Source organism: Gracilinanus agilis, chromosome 6, assembly GCF_016433145.1.
Source record: "Gracilinanus agilis isolate LMUSP501 chromosome 6, AgileGrace, whole genome shotgun sequence".
Classification (NCBI taxonomy): Eukaryota; Metazoa; Chordata; class Mammalia; order Didelphimorphia; family Didelphidae; genus Gracilinanus; species Gracilinanus agilis.
Window position 1 is genome coordinate 141,121,683 of NC_058135.1, and position 16,899 is coordinate 141,138,581.

Sequence of the window (16,899 nt, forward strand, 5' to 3'; positions counted from 1 at the left end):
GTAAATGTTTCTTCCTTCTACACCTCAGGGTTTTACAACCTACAGTTGCTCTCCTTAAGACAGATGATATACCTGAGTCTTTTACCAAAGATATAATCTTTGCTCCCTTCAAAGTATTCTTCAAGTATAGACCTCTATTGGTCAGAATGGAACAATGGCTTTATTTGGGTCAGTCAGTCATTTCAGTTTCATCATGCATCTCGCCTGGGGATCAGATGAATGCTTCAGTGGATTGATCTCCCCATACATGCAGATGCCTCTGGAACCAATGCAGCCAGTCAGTCTGACCCAAGTGCATTCACAGCCACTTTGTACTCCTTTGCCATACTGAGCGCTCCCTTAAGCACCTTCAAGTTGGGCTGGTGGGAGGCACCCCCAAAGTATCCTAAGTTACTCTCATGACTGGCATCTCAATTCAGTATCCCACTGAGGACCTTTTTAATGGCACGATGTGCAAGCCACCGGGTGTAATTTGTTAAGAAACAGTGTTGTCAGCCTTGTTCTGTCCTGACTGGGTCTTTGTAGTGATAGGAACAGGACACTCATATTCTGAAATCTTGCATTTCTCACTAGTTAGCACTAGTTAAATATCAACTGCTAAACCTGTAGTTTCAGCCTTAATCAAGCATGATTTGTAGATGGTTCAATTTTCCACTCTGTGTACTGAATCTGTAACATTCTATACGAGGCATCAACTATGTATTCTTAGAAAGAATTAATTGCCTAGAGTGGTCTTCCAATGTACTGCATCTCCTCACCCCTCCCCCAAATAATGTCCCTCCAGAAGGGCAGCAAGACCTCTCCAGCATTGACAAATGATGCCAAGGTGGACAATGGAGGAACATGGAACCTGAACTTGCTGCTTATTCCCTAGGGCAGCAAACCCCAAAACATACTTCTACCTGAGTTTGGAAAGGGAGATACTAAGCTACCAGACCCCAATAAATATGCCAACCCTGATCCACAAGGTGTGGAAGCAGCTACTCTACAGTGGAAGCTGCCACTCTACAGTGGAAGCTCCACTCCTTGGAGGAAGCTGCCACTTTATAGAAGAGCTTCTACTCCATACTTTCAGCTTCAAAGAAGCTACTCTACTAGCCCCTGGGCTTTTCTATCAGCCTAAGGCTACCTAATTATCTGACAGACTATTTCACCAGCTATTTGGCTATTATACCATCAAAACCAACTTCTTCAAATAAAAATCTTTTCTTACTTCTGGCCTGAAAGGAGTTTGAGTCTCCCATTCTCAGGGAGAGACCCTGCTACAAACTTGGGTGTGTTTCTCCCACATCAGTAACATACTCCTTTGATTTTTAGAGGGAAGGGTTAATCAGCTTCCATGTGGGAATTTATTTTGCTCTTTTCACACTCAGGAGTATAAGACATTTTCTCTGTAGGAGTTCCTTGGATGTTTCTTGGGAATTTGGGGGTGCTGGAGCTTCCCGGATCTAATCTCTTCTCTCTTGCCATATGCACCCCATCAAACTCATCTATAAACTCCTCCCTATGCAGTCAATGATGTTTGGAGTCCCACGGGTCCTCATTGCTGTCATGGTCTTTTCATCAGAAATGAGATATTTCTATTTCCATTTCTTGTTGTTTCTTTTGCCTAAGATCTTCTCAACCTCACCAAAATCTCACAGAGCTATGCTGGACTATGGAATTTGGGCTCTTGTTGTGTATGCCTAGAGATCTCAGTGCCCACTCTTTCTGGCTCCCTCTCCCTCCAAAATATGGTCCAGAACTGTTTGTGTATGTACCCGCACATTTGAGACTGTGAGTGTGTTCAAGGAGTGTGTGTATGTTTTCTCAGTTTTAAATCATTTTAATTTGAGTTGGTAAAATAAAATGAGTGACAGGATTACACAATGATCAAGTGATGACTTTAGACTTGTAACTGAGGTCTCCCAAATCCAAATTCAGTACCTTCCCAATCACAGATACAAGAGTGTTTTCATGGGATGAATAAGTTTCAATTAAATCTTTAAAATGATAAGCGAAAAGAATATAGTTGAGCTTGAGGCAGGAGATACTACACTTGAAACATTCTTACCAATAAGGTCGACATGGCAACTCACAAAGAAAAAAGAAAATTTACCTTGGGTTTATAATTGCTTCAATTTCTCACTTCACATTTTATGTGCAAAAATAGCCACCACCTAAGTGTGACTGTTACAACATTGTACAATCATGAAACCTCCTCAGCTTAAACGCTTCAGAAATTCATTAGTACTTATTTTTCTTTCATCTACTCCTGTTAAGTTCCATGGAGAAATGCAATTATTTAGAGTTTGTTGCCATAACTATTCTTGTTAAAACAAGTCCTATATAGAATAATATCTATTATATATCCATGTTCATGTTACAGTGTTTTTATAGAGTAGAATGCTAGAATTACTTGAAGATGATATAATATTTAATTAGTCTATCTCACAAATGAGTATCTTTTACAAAAAGAACTTTCTCAAGTTCTACTAAAAACATTTAAGAAAAAACCTATTAAATAGATTATATTATGCTTTCATTATTTTCCTAATTTCCATTCTTTGAGAAGATATGTGAAAGGAGAATCATGCATTTTGCAACAAAGAAAAGTGAAATCAACAGTCAATTTGGAATAACTAACAGACTAAGATACTAATAGAAATGACAATTTATAGTACCTCTAAATAAGTGATTCCCAAAGTGGGCGCTACCGTCCCCTGCTGTGTGCTGCAGGGATCCATAGAAAAGGTGATGACCACACTTTTTTTGTATTACATTCTATTCTGAATTCAATAAATAGTTTCATAATTTCCACAGGGCTCTAAGTAATATTTTTTTTCTGGAAAGGGGGCGGCAGGCCAAAAAAGTTTGGGAACCACTGCTCTAAACTATGTGGCATTAACTTCTATTAAAAAAAAAAAAACTCCAGTGAGAGGAAATGCTATTCCTGTTTATCTTTTCACTTTAGGAAAAATAACAAAAGTAAATCACCTTCAGAGATAGACAAAGTGACATTTTTTGACTAATAATACCACATAACTGAAATTCATTTGATAGACTTTCCTTAAAGTATATAGGATTGAGAGCTTAGCCCTCCCCCATCCCTTTTTTTAACTATATGGAAAATCTAGACCTAGTTGAAAAAATTATTTCCTTGGAGATATACTTTATTATGTTATTTTCACATCACCTGATTATTTGTGATGGCCAGAATTGTTCACAGAGAGTTTGGAATCGTTTACTCTTAGCTGAAAAAGTAAAGTACCTTATTTCATTCAGAGGACAGGAAAAGGAATTCAGCAGGAGGATATTGGTTTGAAATGGCTATTTTCTTTTACAGAACAAGACAGTCACTTAATAAGACTCTTCTTTTTACCAGTTAGTAGAAGCATCCAGCCTAAACCCATTTAGATAAATTCATGCATTTCTCCTAAAATGTGGCTGGATAATATGCAGTGAGATTCCCAGCTTTCTTCTCTGTGTACCATTATGAGTATTTTTCTCCTGATTTTAAGGCCTATCCAAGTCAGTTAGTTTCTAAATGTAAATGATTAAATGACCTTCATGAAAGTCTAGGCTCATTTTTTTTCACAGGAAGACTAGCATCTTTGAATAATACAATTCAACAACTACCTTTGTTCCTCCTCTGCCCAATCCCATAAAAATAGTCCTATGGAGGATTCAAAATTACTGTGTAGACACAGTAGATATAATCAGCAGTCATGGGGGAATGGATAGTAGTTAAATATTTTCTACACCTTACATAAAACATCTCAGATTACAGACTTTCCTATACATGGCTCCATTTATGATTTCTCTTTCCATCTTCCCTACTTAAAATCTTTCCCTTAAAGACACAAGTCTGATGCCACTGATGATAAAATCATAAAAGAGAAAAATGACTGGCTCTAGAGAAAAAGAACCTTTGGTTGGGGAAATCACTTACTCTAACCAATCCTCAGTTTACTTGTCTGTAAAATGAGGTCATTGCACTGAATTACCTCTAAAGTTCCTTCATTATCTATAATCTATGACTCCTTCCCTAAAGTATCCAGTTGTCCTGGCTACTTTCACCCTGAAAATGTTTTGTAAATATATTTGCATTTACTTAGTTCCATGTAAAATTTTTCTCATGGTAGAATTAAATTTTAGTTTCTGCCTCCTCAGTGACTGCTTTGTACAAAATAGGCACTTTATAAGTAACAGTTGAACTGAAATAGATATCAGACTTTCCTTACATCATGCTGCTACCCCCAAAGGCTGTTTTTAGATGAATTTATACATTTACATACATATATAAGAATATAGAGAGGGCAACATACCTCAATTATATAATCTTTTTCTTTCTTTTATTTTTGCCTAACCATGAACTTCATTTGGTCATTTATTCTTAAAAAAAAAATAGAATGGGGAAACCATGGGAACGTTTTGCATTTAAGTACAAAAGTAAATAGAAGTCACAAAAGAATGTTTCATCTTGAAAGCATTTAAGGTATGCAGAACATTTTTTATGCATCATCTCATATGATCTTCACAGCAGACCCTGAAGGCAAGCACTATACTTATTATTCCCATTGTACTGTTAAAGAAACCAAGGTGTAGAGAGGCTCAGTGACTTGGTAATAGTCATGTGCAAATAAGTATTCAAAGTAGGATCTGAACTCAGGGCTAACTGGACTTCAAGTCCTCTAGCACTTAATCTAGCAACTGCATTGCCTCATAATCTACAGCTCGTACAGGTATGAGGCAAAACCATAGATGCTGCAATGGGAGAGGAAGAGAAAACAAGGCATATTTTCTTATAGCTTTTTAAATTTCATCTCTCTGGTAAAAAAATCTTCCCGTGAGCAATTGACCTCCTTCCTGATTATACTCAATAGATATGACTTTCAAGATTCCTAGAGGAAAATTTCAGCTGAACAAGATCATAAATTTGGGATCTAGTAGGCCAGCTGGACCAATTCTTCATCTCACAAATGAGGATTCTAAGGTCCAGAAAGTGACGAGGCATATATGAGGTTCCCCAGACACTAAGTAGCAGAATTGAAGGAGCAGTTGGGGCTATTCAACTCTGAAACTCACCCCCCTTTTTTTCCCTTTGTTGAGGAGATGTATGTAGAAAGGATGTAATAGCTCTTTCAAAAATGGAGGGCAAATTCCAAATCTACCTATAGTTTCTCTCACCCTTGAACTAATTCTGAACATAGCTTCCAAATATTCTTCCTAATACATAGTCTGCCTGTCAGCATGCTATTTTCCTAACAAAAAAATCTCTGGTTACTTCTCACTGGCCACAAGAAAATATCAAATTTACTAGCATTCATGCACTATTTATAGAACTATGGTTTAGTCCATTCATTCTGGAAAACAAAGAGAAAATGACTCATATGTCAGGAAACTATCTGTCACCTTTGAACTAGTAAAGTACTATTAGTCCTCTGTCCTCATTGAGATCAAAGAAAGAGGAAGATAGACTGATATGTGCAAAATGATTACTAGCAGTCCCTTCTGTGGTGGGAAAGAAAGGGAAACAATGGAAATGACCATCCATTAAGAAATGGATATAAATGTTTGAAACACAAATTAATAGAATATCATTAGTATGTAGGAAATGATAAAAGGGACTTTTGCAAACAAACCTCTAAAAAGTTGTGCAAAATGATGCAGAAAAAAATGAGAAGCAGGAGAACAATTACAATGATGACACAATAGGAAAGACATTACTTTCAAATACTTAAGAATTCAGATGGATGCACTGACAAGTCACTATTCTAGAGGACCAATGATACAGCATACTACCCATGTCTTAACAGAAAGGTAACAGACACAAGACATAGAATGGCACAAACATTTTTGGATGTGACCAATGAATGAATTCATTTTGATTGACTATGCATATTTGTTACAAGGTTCTTATTTTCCTTCTTCTTGTCTCTTTATCAAAATGGAGAGGATAACTTAATTGAAAAAGAGTTTGAAAAGAAACAAACATGCAAATATAAATGCATATATATATGTAAATATATATGTGGAATGTAATAATTTAATTGAAAGAAAAGTGCAGTGAAATTACTCAAAAGCTTGAGAGAATCTTGAGGGAATTAAGACACCTCTCCTTAAGTGCAGGACCAAGTGCAGGGTGGATTATTTCTGGGATATTGTAGTCAGACAGAATGCAGCCATCTTCTAGTGGTCTAGCAACTGCTTCCAGGCAAAGATCAGTCTCTCCAGGTCTGAGGGAATACCTTTTTTTGTTTGTTTGTAGAGATAAAAGGGGTTAAAGGAAACCCTTTTAGAAATATAAATATGAAGTGCATAAAATGTCATTACAAAGTAATTTCTAAGCCCCAAGGGAGCCCACTAATAACTGGAGAAGTAAAGATACGCTTTATATAAGAGGTGACATTTGAGCAAAGCTTTGAAACAAGGTAGGGATCCTATGAGTCAGAGTTCTGAGGAAATCAATAACAGGCACTGGAAAAAAGCCCTCAAAAAAAGCACATACGCAGGAGGAGTATACAAAGCATGGAAGTTAAAAAGTCAAGAAGACCCAAGTTCCAAAGCTATTCAAAACTGAATTGTATGATCCTGGACAAGTCACATAACATATTTATTGTCCCTTATAAAATAAAAAGGTTATACCAAATAATATCTGTTTCCCTCTAATGCTAAATGTATAACCTCTAGTCCATATAGTATATTATTTCTGACAGATTCTAAGAGTTCATGAAGGAAAATGATTCAGAAATATTGGCAGAACTCAGAACATAAAAGGCTTTAAAATCCAAACAGTGGAGATTCTATATTAACCCCAAAACAAAACTGAGAAAATGGAAATCCTGGAATACATCATTACATTCCTCATGCTTGAAATATGTTCTCTCCATCTTACTGAAATTTTTCTTTGCTTTTTGGTCTCACACAGTCAAGGTTCACTTTGTCTATGGGGCCTTTACTGATTCTCTTCATTGAAAATGCCTCCCCCTCTCACATTTCTTTACTATTTTATCTGGCCCTTTACTTTGACTTAGTCATATGTTACTTTATATCAATCTTATTTTACACCTAACTTATATTTCTCCTAGATTGTAAGCTTTTTAAAGATAGAGGATTTTATTTTTTAATGTATCCTAGGACTTGGAAGAGTACTCTCTTCCACCCTCCTCTAACTAAGAGAAAACAAAACAAAAACAAAAATTTCAGGAGACCTATTTCAGAAACTTGTAAGTGATTGAATGCTCTTATTTATATTTATGATTTTCTTTACTTTCATATTTCAAGTTTGGTGTATATGCATTATTGATTCTAGGGTTAGAAAGACAAGGAGGGTTCGGGAAACGTAACTCAAATTGCCAGTATCTCTCCAAAGACTTAAGGAAACAAGACAGCCTTGAGTGGAAAGGAAAACAGACATAATGATAAAGGATTGATGAGTTGGTCAAGTTATCTAATAAAACCATAGCTAGTAAAAATTGTCTATCGGTTTGTTTCTATCATTTAATAATCTATATTTAATGGCAACTGAGAAAATCATTCCTTCTAGACAAATCTCTATTAGTGAAGTAGTTCTTATTTCAAAGTTTTAAGGAGGAGGGGGATAGAAAGAGAAAAATAAATTTATTTGGAGATCATGAAGGAATATATTTTGCTTGTTATTCATTGTAAAATATAAGAGAAATAAATGTATCATTGTAATATTAAATTCTCTTGAAATTTCATAATGATATAAATGTCATATGTATCTTTTTGTTGGCAGTGACATTTGGTTTGTTTAAATTAGCATGTGTATTTTTGTTTTTACAGTAAAATGCCTTACTGTGCTAGAATGCTGTCACCAAGATATTTACCGACCTATTCCACCTTAGGAGAATTTTGACATGTTTTCTAGTCCCTTTGCTTCCATGTCCCTGGGTCTTTCCACTGTTGTGTATTCATCATTACTGATCTTCTTTGAATGTCACATGTAGTCATAGGCCCAGAAAACTAAATGAAAATGATGAGAATACATAATGTGCAAAGAATAAAAGGCATCACTATAATATATATTGATAGTTCGCCACTACTGTCATATAGCTTCTAGTGACAGAGCAGTGATGACAATAACAATAATAATATGAGAGAAAGAACTGATCTGCTGCCAACCCATTGAAAATGAAAGCCTTATATTGAGTTTCTCTGAGTTAAGCAGTAAAGGAATGGACAAGGAAGTAAGCAAAAGGAGAGCCATGACATAGTGAATTGAATTCAATGAGTTTGAAACCCTAATTGTCCTCATTAGTTATGTCATCTCAAACAATATTTTCAAATCTTAAAAAGTTCATTTAACAGGAGATAGTATTTTTAACTTTCTGATTATGTAAAGTTTTGTTTCTATGTTGTCTCATCATTATGGTAATTAAACTATAAATACTTTTTACTTAGATACATCAAGGTCTTTTAATGTCTAAAATATGCAGAAAAATACTGAAGTATGCCAATCACAATGATTTACAAAATAATCAATGACTTGATAGAAAAATAGAATACTGCAAAAGAAAAGGAATTTGAGAACTGAAGCTATACAGTGATGGTCAATAGATGAGCAAGATTTGTTCTCAAAGTAAGATAAGTCACAATAGGAAAAGAGGGATATATGAATGAGACAAGGGATATTTTAAAATGAAATCAATGCAGCAACCAAGTGGTAGTACTAACCATTAATCTTAAACTATTCAGCAGTGAGCTAGTGCCTTGATCATCTTGGTTGACATAATTTCTTACCAAGCAGAAGTATTAGAGGAATGTCTGGCTCTCCATAATACCCATAGAGTAGGTGCCCCTCTATCCTTTAATTTCATCTCTCTTTGGGTATTTTGGTAAACTTTACATTTTGGGAATTCTGTCATATTTTACATTAAAATGTGGCCATGAGACATTGAACAAATGGGATCACTCCCTGTAAGAAGAGACAAAATATGCCTTACTACATACTTAAGTCTCGACATAAAACCAATAAAAGCAATTAATAAAACATAATATATCATTGACTGTTCATTTATGCTCTCAAAATTTCTCTGAAAGCCATGTAATTTCCACACAATATATAAGCCACTATAAACTGAATAGTTCTAGTTAATGTATTGCGCTTTTATGTTCTCAGCTCTCTGGAAGTTGGCACTATGGATGTCTTAAAAGTTCCATGATTTTGTACAGGTAGGAAATTCTTATGGCCAGTGTTCTTTCTTTCAGTGTCATATCATTGACAGCCACCTGCAACCATGTTGCCCCATAGCACAGAGGGAGGTAAGCAAATGTCAGATAAAGAGAGAATGTAATCCTTCCCAGACTACCATCTTGACTCCTCAAAACAGTATCTCTAAGTACTGGCCATTTAATAGACAGCACCCTTCTCAAATTTTTCTTTTCTCTCATAGTCCCCAGGCAAAGCAATCCCAGCCCTTACTCTGAACAATAAAATCCAAATAATGAAAATATTTAACTTATCTAAAGTTATCTCATCCTAACAAATGATCTGATGACACTACTAATGAGAATGGAATAATTGGGAAATAATCAACAAGTAATTGATTCAAGACAAAATTGATATACAATAAGAAATTGACTTAAATGATAATGAAATGAAATGGAAATAAAGAAAATGTCTTTAAGGGAAGCAAAAATAAAAATTATCATGGAGATTATGAAGGAAGAAAGGAAGGAACACAGAGAGAGAAAGAGGAAAATGGAGGGAGAGAAAGAGAGAAAAAATATGAAATGTGAAAACATAGAAGACATAGCACCAACTTCCATATGAGGAGAAGTTTGGGTGCAAACTGCCCAAATATATGGAGTTAGGTTTGGGATAACAAGTCAGATTGACTAGGAAGGGTTTTAGAACAAAGGAGAATAAAAGGAACAAAGACTGTTGAACATCTCTATGCTGATATGTAATGTTCTTGTGTACTCAAAATCTTTTCAGTTGGATTGCACCTAGCAGGATAAAAGATTCACTGTAATAGCCTTTAACCATTTTGTCAAATCTCAGTCTCTCAGAGAGAGGTCTAATATCAAATATATATATATATATATACATATATATATATATATATATAACTTTGTTAAATTTATAAGAATGAGAGTCACTCCCCAAATGATAAATGGGCAAAAGATATGAACAATTTTTGGATGAAGAAATCAAAGTCATATATAAGTATATGAAAAATTATCTAAATAACTACTGGTTAGAGAAATACAAACCAAAACTATTCTGAGATGCTATTTCACATCCATAAGATTGGGAAAAATGACAAATGTTGAAGGGGTTGTGGAAAAATGGGGACACTAATACACTTTTAGTGCTGCTATGAACTGATCCAACCATTTTGGAGAGTAGTTTGGAATTATACCCAGAAAGCTATAAAACTATGACCCAGCAATATAATTGCTGGATTTGTTTCCTAAGGAGATCAGGAGGTGAAAAAGAACCCATATGTTCCAAAATATTTATAACAGCTCTCTGTGTTGTGGCAAAGAATTGAAAATTAGGGGGATGCCCATCAATTGGGGAATGGCTAAACAAATCGTGCTATATTACTGTGATGGAATGCTATGGAACCATAAAAAAAAATGAGAAAGCTAATTAAAACAACACACACTTGGAATGAATAACGAAAAGTAAAATGAGTAGAACCAACAAAACAAAAACAGCTCCAAAAATACTGGAAGAATGAATTGTGAATGTTACCTCCAGATACTGAACTGAAAGGTGAAAACATGAAAGTCTTAATTTGTATGAACATGTTCACCTTCTAGACAATGACTGATACTTTCTGTGATGCAGGGAAAGTGAGGAGGTCCTGGGACATTTTTGGATGGGATTTATTGTGTAGATATGAAGAAAAGTAAGCTAAACATATAAAATGTTTCTTTTTTACTTATTTACAGTTTCTTATTTGCTTATTTCACTTATTTACTTATTTTTTTCCTTTGTATGTGGAAATGCCCATTTTATTCATTTTTTTTTAAATTTAGATGAAAACAAAGAAAAATAATTCAGTCACATCTATGCAATTTTATTTTATCGTAGATGATTAAGAAATGACATGTATATACACACGAATATCAGCTACATGGCACAATGAATATATAGAGAGTCAGGAAGACTCATTTACCTGGGATCAAATCTGGCCTCAGATGCTTACTAGCTGTGTGACCCTAGTTAAGTCACTTAACTCTGTCTTATTTTATTCATCTATAAAATGAGCTGGAGAAGCCAGTGCTAAAACACTTCAGTATTTTTGCCAAGAAAATCCCCAAAAAAGTCACAAAGAGTCAGACATGAGTGAAAAACAATTGGACAACAAAAATATATATGTGTATGTGTATATGTATGTATGTATATATATAGTCATACAATAAAAGAATACTTATTAAACACTCACCATATGTCAGAACCTGTACTAAACACTAGAGATATAAAGAGAGGTAAAAGACCGTTCCTTCCCTCAAGGAGACAATATAAAAACAACTAATTACAAGGGAGTAGGAGATCAGAGGGAGGAAAGTTTTAGGGGAGAAAGAGAGGAAAATGGAGTGAAGAAGAACAGAAGGGGGAGAGAATGAAGAAGAAAGAGGATAGGAATTAGAGGAGAAGAGAAAAATTTCAAGTTATTTACTTTTTCTAATGCCTTGCTTAACTTATTCTTTTTTGGACTCTTTAGCTTTCAAAATTGCTCATCACTCTAAAAATAACATTTTCCCTTCCTTCTCAGTTCATGTACATCCAAAAGGTATCTCTTAATTACCTCTCTGCCAGCACTGTGCCAAGTATTGGAAAGCTAAAGGCAAAAACAAAACAGCTCCCAACTTCAAAGAATTTGCATTAGAGTGTAATAAAACAACATATATGTAGATAATAAATAGATATGTGCATACTGATCTATAAATATATGTAACATATAGTTATATATGCATGTGTACATAAATACATACATAATACACATATGTATGTATTCAATTCAAAGTAATTTAGTCACTCCAGGTGATGAAAACACTAACTTTCCTTCCTCCCTTTCCTTTTATCCTCTGTTAATAAAAGGTTAAGAAAAAGAAACTAGATGAAAACACCAATCCTCATTTAGGGAATTTATTAACCATGTCAAGTTGTAGACACAGCTAACAATCCATGAAAGATTCCACAGTCTCCAAGCATCTCCTAATGTTTCCAAGCACAGATCTATTTAAAACATAGAATCCCATGTCTTTTGGAGTTCTTTCAACCTTACCTGCCCCAGAGAGTAATTCATGTTCCCTAATTTAAAAAACAAAAAAGTCCTTACAACAAAGCCGGCCCACTAGAAATGAGGCTGTTTTTACTGACTTGTTTTCCCTGACATGGTTACATATAGAATGAGCAAGTTTCAAGCTGCCACATCATGCATTGAAGTAGGGCAAGGATAGGCAGCATGGTCATACCCTAACATGCTGGCAGGTAAGGATTCAGAGTTGCTGATTTGAGGCAAATAACAACTCTTTTACTTTTTCTAATGCCTAGTCATTCCTTGTTTAGATTATATCATTTCTTGGACTCTTTTAGACTGTGATTCTTTTCAAAATTGTTCATCACACCAATAATAAAATTTCCTTTCCTTCTTGGTTCATGTACATCCAAAAGGTATTGCTTAATTTCCTATCTGCCAGAACTGTGCTAGGTATTAGAGAGCCAAAGACAAAAACAAAACAGTTCCCAACCTCAAGAAATTTCCATTATATTGTAAAAAAATACATGTAGATAAGTAATAGACAGGCATAAAACTTCTTAAGGAAAATATGCAGAGTTTTTTTTTCTAAATTCTGACCTAAAAAATAGAGAAATAATACATTGAGCAAAGAGGTGATATGCAAAACATACCTAAACTCCAAACTAAGTGAAATGCATTAACATTTATTAATTTGTAATATGTGTAATAGCACAAACAAAATGTGCTTTTTACTTATAGGATCAAAGAACTGAGAGCTCGAAGCCATCTTTTAGATAATTTAGACTAGTTTCACACTTTTATGAACAGAATTTTAGAGACTGAAAACACCTTGAATATCATCTACTCCAGTTCTTCCATTTTACAAGTTAATTGAGACTCAGGAAGGTTTAAATAAGTTCCTTGATGTCAGTGACTGTTTTAATTTTTCTCTTTCTTCCTTTCATATATAGCACAGTCCCTGGATAAGATGCTTAATCAATTCTTCTTGGTTAAAATCATAGGTGACTGATTCCAAATGCAGGACTTTTCTTTGCATCAATTAGTCTCCAAAGAAAGTTTTTCTATGATATATTTTACAAAGAAAGCAAAGAAAGAGTCAGTATATGAATTATAATCTTTTGGTAAACAAATTTAATTACATATTTATCTCTCTCCCTATCCTTCCCACGCCTTCAGAAAGCAAGCAATATATTCATTTTATATGTGAAGTCATACAAAATATTTCCACATTAACCACATTTCAACAAAAAACACACAAAAAGAAGAAAAATGAAGTTTAAAAAAAGGGCTCAGACTTAATTTTTTCTATCAATGTTGGTTGATAAAATTTTTCATTCTAAGTTCTTTGGAATTGTCTCAGATCATTATCTTGATCAGAGTAGGCAAGTATTTCACAGTTGATCATCCTTAGGATATGTATGTTTACGTGTACAGTGTTCTCGTTTTCCTTACTTCATGTTGATTATGTTCACATGAATCTTTTTACATTTTTTTGAAACCATATTGTACATCATTTCTTAATTATTAGTTTAAATATTTTATTTTTCCAAATTACATGCAATAACAATTTTCAAAATACATTGTCTCAATTAATAAGATCTAAATTATCTCACTCTCTGACTTTCGTCCCCTCTCCTAGAGATATAAACAAATTGATCTGGGTAATACACATATGCAAAACTTTCTTCTATATTAGTCAATGTAAGAAAATTCTCAAATTAATCCAAAAATAAAAATATAAATTAGCTAAAGTGAAATAAGGTATGCTTTGATCTTCCTTTCTCTAATATCTCTTTCTCTGGATGAAGATAGTATTCTTTGTCATACATCCTTTAGAATTATCCTGGATCATATTGCCAAGTATAGTAAAGTCTTTCACGGTTCATCAATCTATAATATTGCTGTTACTATGTACAATGAACCTCATGGCTCAGTTTATTTGACTCTGCACCAGTCCATATAGGTCTTTACTTCTGAAATCATCCTGTTCATTATTTCTTTTATAGTCAATAGTATTCCATCACCTTCATATATCACATTTTGTTTGGCCATTCCCCAATTGATGGGCATCCTCTCACTTTTCCAACACAAAGAGAGCTGTTATAAATATATTTTTTACAAGTAGGTTCCACTTCTTTTTTTATCACTTTAGGATACAGAGATATGAGTGTATTCATAGAAAGAAGAGTATGTTTTGTTTTTTATCCTTTGGGCATAGTTTTAAATTGCCCTCCAGAAGGTTTGGATCACTTCATAACTCCACCAACAATGCATTAGTATCTTAATTTTGCCACATCCCCTCCAACAATTATCATTTTCCTGAGCCATCATATTGGCCAAACTGATAGGTTTGAGATGATACCTCAGAGTTGTTTAAATTTCCATTTCTTTAATCAAAAATGACTTAGAACATGTTTTCATATGACTATAGATGTCTTTGATTTCTTCATTTAAAAACTGCTGCTTCATTTCCTTTGACCATTTGTCAATTAGGAATGTCTTCTGTTTTGTTTTGCTTTGTTTTTTTTTTTTAATTAATTTGACTTAGTTCTCTAGTTATTTGAGAAATGAGGCCTTTATCAAAGAAATTTGTCATAAACATTTTCCCTAGTTTTTTGCTTCCTTTCTAATATTGGTTACTTTGGCTTTGTTTGTACAAAATATTTTTTATTTAAATATAATCATATACCCATTTAGACTTTATATTAGGATAGGGTATGAGACTTATCATTTCTATAGCACAATAGTATTCCATTAGAATTACATGCCACTGTTCAGTCATTCCTTAATTGATGAGCATTACTTTAATTTCCAATACTTTACCACCAACAAAAAGAGCTCCTATAAATATTTTTGTACATATCAGTACTTTTCCTTTTTCTTTGAACTCTTTTGGGATAGAAATTTAAGTTATTGTGTTACTGGGTCAGAATATGCACAATTAAAAAGCCATTTGGGCATAGTTTTAAATAGCTTTACAGAATAGTTAGACAAGTTCACAACTCTAACAACAGAGCATTAGTATAGCAATTTTTTACATTCCCTCCTAGATTTCTCATTTTTTCCTTTTCTGTCATGTTATCCAGTCAGAGAGATGTGAAGTCTTATCTAAGAGTTGTTTTAATTTTCATTTCTCTAATCAATAGTGATTTGAAGAATTTCTATGGGACTATCAATAGTTTTAATTTCTTCTGAAAACTATCTGTTTGTAACATTGTACGACATATCAATTGGGAAATGGAGCTTTTTTTAAGTTTGGCTCATTGATCTATATATAAGAAATGAGATCTTTTAGAGAAATATATTGTATTTTTCACAGTTTCCTATATTTCTCTAATTTTGGCTGCATTAATATTATCTGCAAAAAATCAGTTTTGGTTTAATTTCATATAATCAAAATTGCATATTTCACTTTAAATGATGATTTCTATTTTCTACTTGCTCATACACTCCTCCATTATCTATACATCTATTAGGTATATATTTCTCCTACACATAAATATGATAGGTATTATGTTCACTGTTCTAATTTCCTTGTGATATCTCCCTTTATGTCTAGTTCACATGTCCATTTTGATCTTTTCTAACTAAATGTTGAAAGATATTTATCAATATCTAGTTTCTGCCAGACTGCTTTCTATTTTTTTCAACAATTTTTACCAAATAGTAAATTCTAATTAAAAAAATTTGGATCTTTTTTCAAATCATTACTATAATCTTTTACCAATTGATTATAATATTTATGTTCTGTTCCTGTGATCTATATTTCTATTTCTTAGTATTAGTTAGATCCTCTTACTTAATATTTTTTTTCATTTTTGACATTTTTTTTGTTCTTCCAAATAGATTTTATTATTTTTTTTCTATTTCAATATTTTTTTGGTATCTTAATTTAGTTTAGATAGGATTATCATTTTAATTATATTCACTCTGGCTGTCCAAGAACACTATTTCTCCAAATATTTAAATTTGAACTTATTTATTCATTCAAAAAGCATTGCATAGCTGGTTAAGATGGCAGCAGAGTAAAAAGCAGCTGCTTAACTTCTCCTGACCTAAACATATAGGACTCCTCAAGAAAACATAAAAACAAATCCAGAGGAACAAAGGGACCCCATAACAGGACGCAGCATTGAAGGTACTTGGAATCGGAGCATTTCCATGCATTAAAGGGGTGAAACAGCTCTCATTAAATGGGAGCTGAGCAACCCCCTCATACCCCACAACACCTACAGTGTCAAAGCCAGTGAACAAGAGTTAGAGCAAGTTTGGGGCACACATTAAATCCTTGGCAGCTACCTGGGGTCACCAGGGCCTGCCCCTGGGAGCAGCAAGACTTAAGACCCCAAGAGGCTAAAAAACCCATGGAATTTGAACACAGACCCTGAGCACGGGCACGAGTGCAGGCACAGACACAAGGGCAGACATGGATCTGGAGGGCAAGAAAGGACTCGCATCCTAAGCACAGGCATGGACCTTGAGTGGGGAAACACTGCAGAGGGGTGCATTCCTGTGGAAGCAGCACCCTGAGACTATAAAAGGAGCCTAGGGCAGAGGAACAAGGAAGGGGACCACCAGGAGGCTTGACCCTGAGAACACGCAGACAGACCCTGAGTGTGAGGATAAAACTGAGAGGGTGCAGGGCTAACAATGGCAAGCCAGAGACAAGAACCCC

General features: G+C 34.2%; 1 pseudogene; it reads right to left on the reverse strand.

Annotated features, from left to right (window-relative positions):
• Window positions 1-278: 278 nt before the first annotated feature.
• Window positions 279-2,068, reverse strand: LOC123252366 (annotated as a pseudogene).
• Window positions 2,069-16,899: the final 14,831 nt, after the last annotated feature.